The sequence below is a fragment of the Lagopus leucura genome, unplaced genomic scaffold (genome assembly GCF_019238085.1).
Source record: "Lagopus leucura isolate 7727_CA_CO unplaced genomic scaffold, USGS_WTPT01 Super-Scaffold_100157, whole genome shotgun sequence".
In the NCBI taxonomy this organism is placed as follows: Eukaryota; Metazoa; Chordata; class Aves; order Galliformes; family Phasianidae; genus Lagopus; species Lagopus leucura.
Window position 1 is genome coordinate 20,164,534 of NW_024962334.1, and position 7,764 is coordinate 20,172,297.

Genomic DNA, 7,764 nt, shown 5'->3' on the forward strand with positions numbered 1-7,764 from the left:
TATTTTGTTTTATATAGCAAAAATACAAAAACAGGTCTTCATTGAATAAAAAACAAGCAGCACTTCATTAACATCTTAAAACCACTGCCAGTCATAGAGGCACATGTGCATCTGCCCAAATTCTCTGATTTATTTTCCTCCTCATAGCTCAGACACCCACATAGTTAAGAAATAGCTCGGAAAAACAGATATGCTTGCAAAACATCTCCTCTCTCAGGACGGAGAGCTGTTTACACAACAGCAATGTTTATCCAACAAAGTTCTGTGGTCGTACTTCAGTACGACCTGTGGTGCATGAGTGACTGCATCCTGCCATCTACCTGCAGGATGGGTGAAGGCAGAGCTGTGGTCCTGCTGCTGCAGGAACCTACTTGCTCTCACACCTTTGGACGCTGGGTGTCACCTCTAAAGTACCCTCAGTGCTTCCTGATGGGCTTGACAGGCAGCCTGCAGGAACAGAGTGAAAGTGGGTTTAGGTTTTTTACATTGCTCCCAGCCTTGGCCTAACCAGGCTCCATGATCTCTCAGGGAGGCCCATAGAGTGGAAGGTTATATAGGGGCACCGCAAGTTCCCTGAATGCTCTCTTCCCTGGACAAAAAAAATTCTTAATGACAACAATTGGGCTCCAAGGTTGAAACTTGCAGCCTGCAAACTCTTCATTTTGCTCAACAGTATCTGCAGGGCAGATGTGTTTGCATATAACAATACCAGAACATATTTCCAGTGAGTGTTCATGAGCTGTCTGCTGGATGGTAGCCCAGTGTGCATTCAGGTTCAGCTCAAATAAAGGAAAGAGATGGGGTGCTTCAAACACATCCACAGCAAATGCACCTATGGCCAAAGCCTCAGCACAAGAAAAGGGAACAAACACAGGAGTTTCACTCTAATCAATGTGTTTTCATTGGGAGCCATCTGCACCAGTCTTACCTGTTCCCCACCTGCTTATTTGATGGCACTCACACGGATGGAGTGCCAAACCCTTCAGTCCAATCAACATCTCTGGAACTTGGTCCAAGTCTGACAGCACAGCCAGGTCATCCTTCCTGGAGAGCATGGAAGTGTGGGTGCTGCTTCCCTCCAACCGCCAGACAAAGCAGCTCATGTGTGGGAAAGGAAAAATGGTGCTTACCAGGGCCCCAGTGACTTGTTTTTCAATCCTGATGGCTCGAGAAGTGAGGATCTGTGCCTGAAAATCTGAGAGAAGGTAGGCTGTGTTAGTGTGTGGATGAACAGCAAATAAGACACCTTCCCCCTGTACCATCCCCCTGGCTGGCACTGAGTGTCCTTAGTAAAGAACACAATGATCTGCAAGGGAGCCTCAGATAGCCAAACGAGATGTGTGATGTATGCGCATGTTTCTCAGCTATCTCTTTTGACAGCTTTTCACTTCTTGTCTGTGTACTCTTTTTGATCTCTCTCACCATTAGCTGCATAATTATGCATAATTTCACTTTACACTTTAAGGAAATATTTCTCACGTATGTCCTATTGACTCTGTGGATAACAGAAGAATTTATATTTAGTATCAGTGCACTGAGGGAGTAACTGAATTCTTACACAGATGATTTGTATAGAACAAGTATCCCGGATAAAACTCTATTCTTGAAATTATTTAAACACGAGCACATTAGCATACTAGTATGTTGCAATATAGTACATTTGGCAGTAAAACGTTCTAGTAGGCTGATAATAAAAAATAAATTAGCATGATGTAGCCATTCTAATTTAATAATTTTCAGCTTTCTATGATATACACCAGAGCAAGCGAGCTTCATTTGTTGCTTACACATACGCATTTTATACGTATAAATATATTTGACTTGAGTTTATATGCACCACTATGCTCTTGCCTAAGGATTCATATATCAAATCTATTCAAATTATATCTGGCTTAAAAAAAAAAAAAAATCCCTGCTGGAATATTCAGCAACTAAATGAGTTCATTCAGAACTATTAGTGATCATTTTCAAATGGGAGTTACAGAATGAAGGGAATATGCATATTTTGTGTGATTAATCGAATCATTTTATCTACCAGTCCTTCTTAGAATAGCTAATTGGTTTTTCAGCCTCTGTGCATGGTAGATCTTGGTTAGGGCAAAACAAAGGGCAACTCACAGACCCTGTGCAGTCAGATATCATTATATTCAATCAGACCAGTCAGTTTCCAGGGTAAATTACGAATCCATTGAATATTTCTGTTTGTTGTGACAGTCAGGGAGCTCATACGTTTGACCCAAGTGGAACCTTGCTTCCTTTCTGGCACTAAGAGATAAAAACTGAATTGAATTCCTTGATTGATGGTGTCTTTTAGAAAAACTACCATCTCCCTTTTTGTTTGGAAAAGTCATTCATTTATTTTTTCGGCTTAAAGTGAGAAAAAACACATGCTTAATAAAGCCTGTCAGAATCAACCTACATCTCAAAAAGAAAGGGCAAAAATAGCCTTGGCTATTTGAAATATTTTTAAAAAAGTGTTGCTCTCATAATCTTCTTAAAACTTGGTGTCAAGCGAGGTAGGTCAGGAATGGTTTCTGGCTTGGAGCAGGCACATCTGCCCGCCAAAGTATGTGAAGTCAGACCCTCCATTTTCAGGTACAAGTATCCAGGCACTGTGGCACAAGTCAGTAAGTGGGATTGTCTGTGTTTGATCTCTTTTCCAAGAGCAGATGAGCTGAGAAAATGAAAACTTCCTTTACAATAGTGTTGCAGGCAAATGCGAGACAGGATGTGATGCGTCAGGACCTCCCAGCTCTATGACTGATGTGTGGCACATGCTTTCGGGGTGTAGATGAGGCACATAAGATATATAAGCTAGAGTTCACGTGTAATAAACACCATTTTGCTGTTCACCATATCGGTGTATACGTGCAGTTATTTGGTCCTGACCTGGTTAGGGTTAGTAGTGTATATTGCAACACAATAGTTCAAGTCAGTTGCACACTTCTAGAGAAAAGACATGAGGAGGAGGAAGGCAATGCGAAGAAGGCAATCTCTGACCAAGAAATGACAGAAGCCTTCTGTTTGCAATGCTAACTTTTGAATAAAAGTAAGAGTAATCATGTTAAAAGTCAGTCACTTGTTCCTCAAGTATCTACTATATTTTTCAACTTCTGTTTAAAATATTTACAGCCATTTTAACACAGGTAGACACCTAAATCAACCACTCACATTCAACTCAGTGGAGTCTGCGCTCCAGGAGCTTTGTCCATACAGTGACCACAGGCTTCTTACATGCTCCATGGAAAAAGGTAGACACGTACCTGCAAGTGGTCATGGACATCTAAACTAAAGGACTGTTTCTCTCTACTGACCTTATGAAGAAAAAAACGCAGAAATTCAATACCTGCTTTCTCTTGACATCCAAACTGAGTCTTCTGTAGAAAGGCACTAGAACTTCTGCTCTTTGTGCTGAGCAGTAACGGCAGTTTCCTGGTAGAATGTCCCTCAAGAAATGGAAAATCCTCTTTGGTCATGTTTCCCACAACCTCATTGCATTACCTGGTTAGGCTACATTAGTTCATCGCTGCTTAAATCAGGAAAGAACCAGAATTGCCCATCCCAGTTTGTGCTCTACTACCTGCTAGGTCAGAGTCAGGTTCCCATGTGTATTCAGACAGAAGTCTTCACCTTCTGCCTACCTGCCCAGTGTCAATAGGAGAGAGGAACGTGGTGATACCATGAGCTTCTCACTTGGACCGAGAAATCTTCTATGGAGGTAGAGTGACAGCATCTGGGCTTACCAAAGGGTGGTCTCTCCAATCCTTGCCCAGAGAAAGTAGAAGAAGAGGTGCCCTTTTAAGGTGCAGTCACTGCCCTGAATTTCACAGAACTTTCATCTGACCAAGAGAAAATAAGTTGACTTCAGCTAAAATTAGCCTTGAGGTTGCCGTCCCTGAACTTCAGGAAAAATTTAAGAAAACTGGACCACTTGCATCACTATGCCAATAAAATGATACTTCTCTCTCTTTCACCCTTTTTGTTGAGGCATATTGAGCCACCTATGACCAGGGCAATATCTGCCAGGGATTTTTACATGTTTAAGTTTCTTCAGAGCCTATCTTCTCACTGTAGGCCAGGAAAAGCCACTGTGTTAATAACAGAAATTATTGGCTCTAATAAGAATGAATTATGGCTCAAAGCCAGATTCAACTGTTTCCCAGAGACGGGATGGCCCCGTTAAATGGGAGGTAGCCTGGGATTTACATGTCACCACAAGCCTCCTCTGTGCACATCAGCAAGATGTTTGAGCCAAATCAAAGGAGCTGAGCTCCTCTGTTCTCAGATTGCCATTGGCAGAATGACAGTCATGACTCTTCTCCACTTCAGAGAGATGTTGCAAGGACATTACATGAAAAAATGCAAACATGAGTGTTTAGAAGAACATCAGAAAGTATAAAATACCCTGCTCCCAGGCAAGCACACCTTTTTATCTTTTTGGTGCTGATGAGTTGAAGTAAAAATTTTTGCTAGCATGTATTTCCCTTAGCAAGGTGCTAAAACCATTTCTTTTTAAATGGTGATTCCTACGTACAACCTATACCCAAGCTCCAGTTCCAGCTGCAAGTTCTATTCCCATGACTTGCAAAGCAGGTGCGGACTCACAAACGGCTATGGCTTTGCAAACCCACTCTTACTGGAAAGGCTTCCTGTTCTTATCAAGGAAGGAATCCTCATTCAAATTTTGAATATTCACTTCCAATGGTACTGATTGTCAAAAGATTATTCTGCCAACACAGTATCACAAAACTAGAAAGTGACACTGTTATTTGAGTAAAAATTAAGGATGAACAATCAACGCGGATTTTAAAATTATCTCTGTTAGAATGTGTCACTGGTAATAAAAGATTAATCCATTTCCTAAATATATAATTTTTAACTTTTTCCTCCTCTATTTTCAATTTGCCTTTACTTATCAGTCCATCTTTTTCAGTACAAACATGTTTTCTCCCAGCACTCGTTGAACTTTTCTTTTGTGTAGGGTCTTAGTCATCTCCGCCAGTGCTGTGCTTCCCTCCAATGATGGAGAAAGCAGCCCGCACTGTGATACTGTTGTATATATGCATTAAGTGAAACCAGGCTGCTTTTATGACCTATTTTTAAAACACTCAGGGTAATTTACTGTTGTTTTTGTAAAATTGTGAATAACAGGGAATAACAATATTTTGAACAAATGACGAAGAATAAACAGGCTTGTTAGGGTGTAATTGTTGTGTATGAGTTTCTGGTTAGTTGTTTCTATTTCACAGGGAAATAGGACGCACTTGAAAGCATCCACATCAATCCAGCTCCAATGCTGGTACAGCAGATGAATATTTCCAAGGAGAGGTAGAAATGTCGATTCCGCTAACAAATTTACAATGCAGTATAGTGAAAGAATAAAACACGGTTTATGGGTTGCTTTCTCCAGCTTATTTTTTATCTTGCAGAATAATACTTTAAAAGCACACCAACAAAATGTTTCTCTTCCTGCTGAACTATCTTTATTTTTAGATTGGATACTTACCCTATATATCTATTTAGTCTGATCTAGCTGATGCAAAAGGTTGCTCTTTCAGTGTACAGCCTGCATTGCCCTGCATAAGCTCAAGATGTGGGTGCATACTTAATGAACCAGCCATCTGAACTTGGAAGTGTGTTCTTGGAGGAGAACATTAGAACATAAAGAAATTTAATCTTTGAAAGTCCTCATCACATTGGGTTAATTTAGCAGGCCGTGCTTCTGTTCTGTTTGAATGACCACAGAGTGCTTGATTGACTTTGACATTTGAGTAAAATAGACGGATATTAATGAAAGGATGCAGATAAGGAGCTGGAGAGACAGATACCGGGATCAGACTGTTAATGCTTTCACATTCAGACTATATACATGTGTATATATAAAAAAATGCTTTTGCAAACACTAGAATGTTCATTGCACTATTCAGAAAAGGAGGTTTACTGTGACAATCTGCTGAAAACTGCTTCTGTGATGATAACAAGAAATCAGTCACTTATTTTGCTGGATTGTTCAGGAAACTGACAGACGGGCTCTGACTGAATCTGAGAAGCCTGCACCTGGTCAGAAAACCGTGCGATGTGACAACAGTCTCTGTGTTGCTAATAATTATGCATCAATTTAATCATCAACCTCATGCTTAGCAAAATGAAAGCATAAAACTGGATAAATGATGCAGCTATAGGTATTTAAATCATGCGGCATTTTTTTGTTCAATGGGCATGGTGATGAGTTGCTCTTTTTTCTAATTCTAGATGATGCTGACAGTATTTAAAATTGAGGTTAGAAATTACAGCAAGAATCTGACTTGTGATATGTGTCATAAGATATGGCATTTTGCTCTGAATCAAATATAGACTGTTGGTCATTTTAATCAATAGCTCCAAAAACCCACAACACAAATAAGATTAAAACTACTCATTCCTTCATACGCATAATGGTCACTTCTTTGATTCCCATTTAGCATTTAAATTAGTTCAGCCACAAAGCATGGAGTACAGATGCAAGTTTGATTATATCATTAGTGAAGTTCTCCTGGATCAATTTAAAACTATTACTCTTCAGAAATAATTAAGACGGAGATCCACGGGAAGATAAAAGGTATTTACAGACACAGATCTTGTCTATTGTCATGTATGTGTGTATGAGTGCTTTGTTTCTGTTTTCTCCTACAAGGAAGATGCACTATTAATTCTTTCAAAATTTTTAGCATGCTATTCCATCACAGCAACATGTCTTTGCCACCATCATACCTCATACTTGACTTTCTTTTGGCTCTGGTCTTCACTCTGATAAGTAAAAACTTCACTTGAGTACACTGAAAAAGAAAGTGAAAGGAAAAAAAAACAAATATGAGAACATTAGATACTTTCAGAAGCAATAACATTAATCTGATTTCAATCTCAGTGTTGAACAAACAGTAGCTACCGTCCAAGAACCACTTATCTGTGACTAATGGAGATATCAGATTGCCTTGGTGTGTGGTGAAGGGTACGTTATGTACTGTGAACTGTTCGTGCAACTCCTGCTATAAAATCCAGAGAGCTGCTAAACACAGACTGGCATACAGAAGAATCGCACTTGTCCTCTGGCTACTGTATACACGGTATTTCCTGAACTCTGTGGGGTGCTCTGTATTTTCCCTCGTAAGATGTCTGAAGGACCAGCAGAACCTCAGCCCGGCAGCTCCGAGGAAGGAAGGGGTGATGAAAGGAAGGTGGTAGACCTCCTAGGGTATTCACTGTCCTGGGAGTGGTCAGGGGATCACAGAGAAGAAATAAGGAATAGCAGGCAAGATCCACTAGTGTGGCAGGCTGCCTGCAGCAGTATCCCCATCCCACCACACACACAGCTGCAAACAGCAGCACCAAGCCAGGCTCTGCCCTGCACTGTGACAGGCTGGGTGAGACATTCATCTGTCCTAGCAGCATTTTGAAATCATTTACCAAGTTGGTTACTTTCATTCCTCCTCCTCCTCCTCCTATAAGTCTGTCACATGCACAGAACTGAGGCTTTTTGACATTTGACAGCTAGATGGTTTGAAGTTTTGATCAGCTAAAATATGCACGCTAAAACAAGACTTCCTTTTTACCACGGGCCTTTGGAATACACAACATGAAAACTGACATTAGAATACACTCACGATAAATTCCTGAAGGCAGCTGACTGAACTGCCTTCCAGGTGACTACCCAGCTCAGAAAAAAGCTATTGGATACAGAAATACTACTTTTAAGAGCAGCTATTTTAAATTACTCTCATTCTTCTG

General features: G+C 40.5%; 1 long non-coding RNA gene across 1 annotated transcript; it reads right to left on the reverse strand.

Moving 5' to 3' along the window:
* Positions 1–933: 933 nt before the first annotated feature.
* Positions 934–6,817, reverse strand: LOC122189199. The gene is made up of 3 exons (XR_006181746.1): positions 6,751–6,817; positions 1,131–1,195; positions 934–1,044 (listed from the first exon to the last, which is right to left on the reverse strand). It is a non-coding gene; the product is annotated as an uncharacterized LOC122189199 (long non-coding RNA).
* Positions 6,818–7,764: the final 947 nt, after the last annotated feature.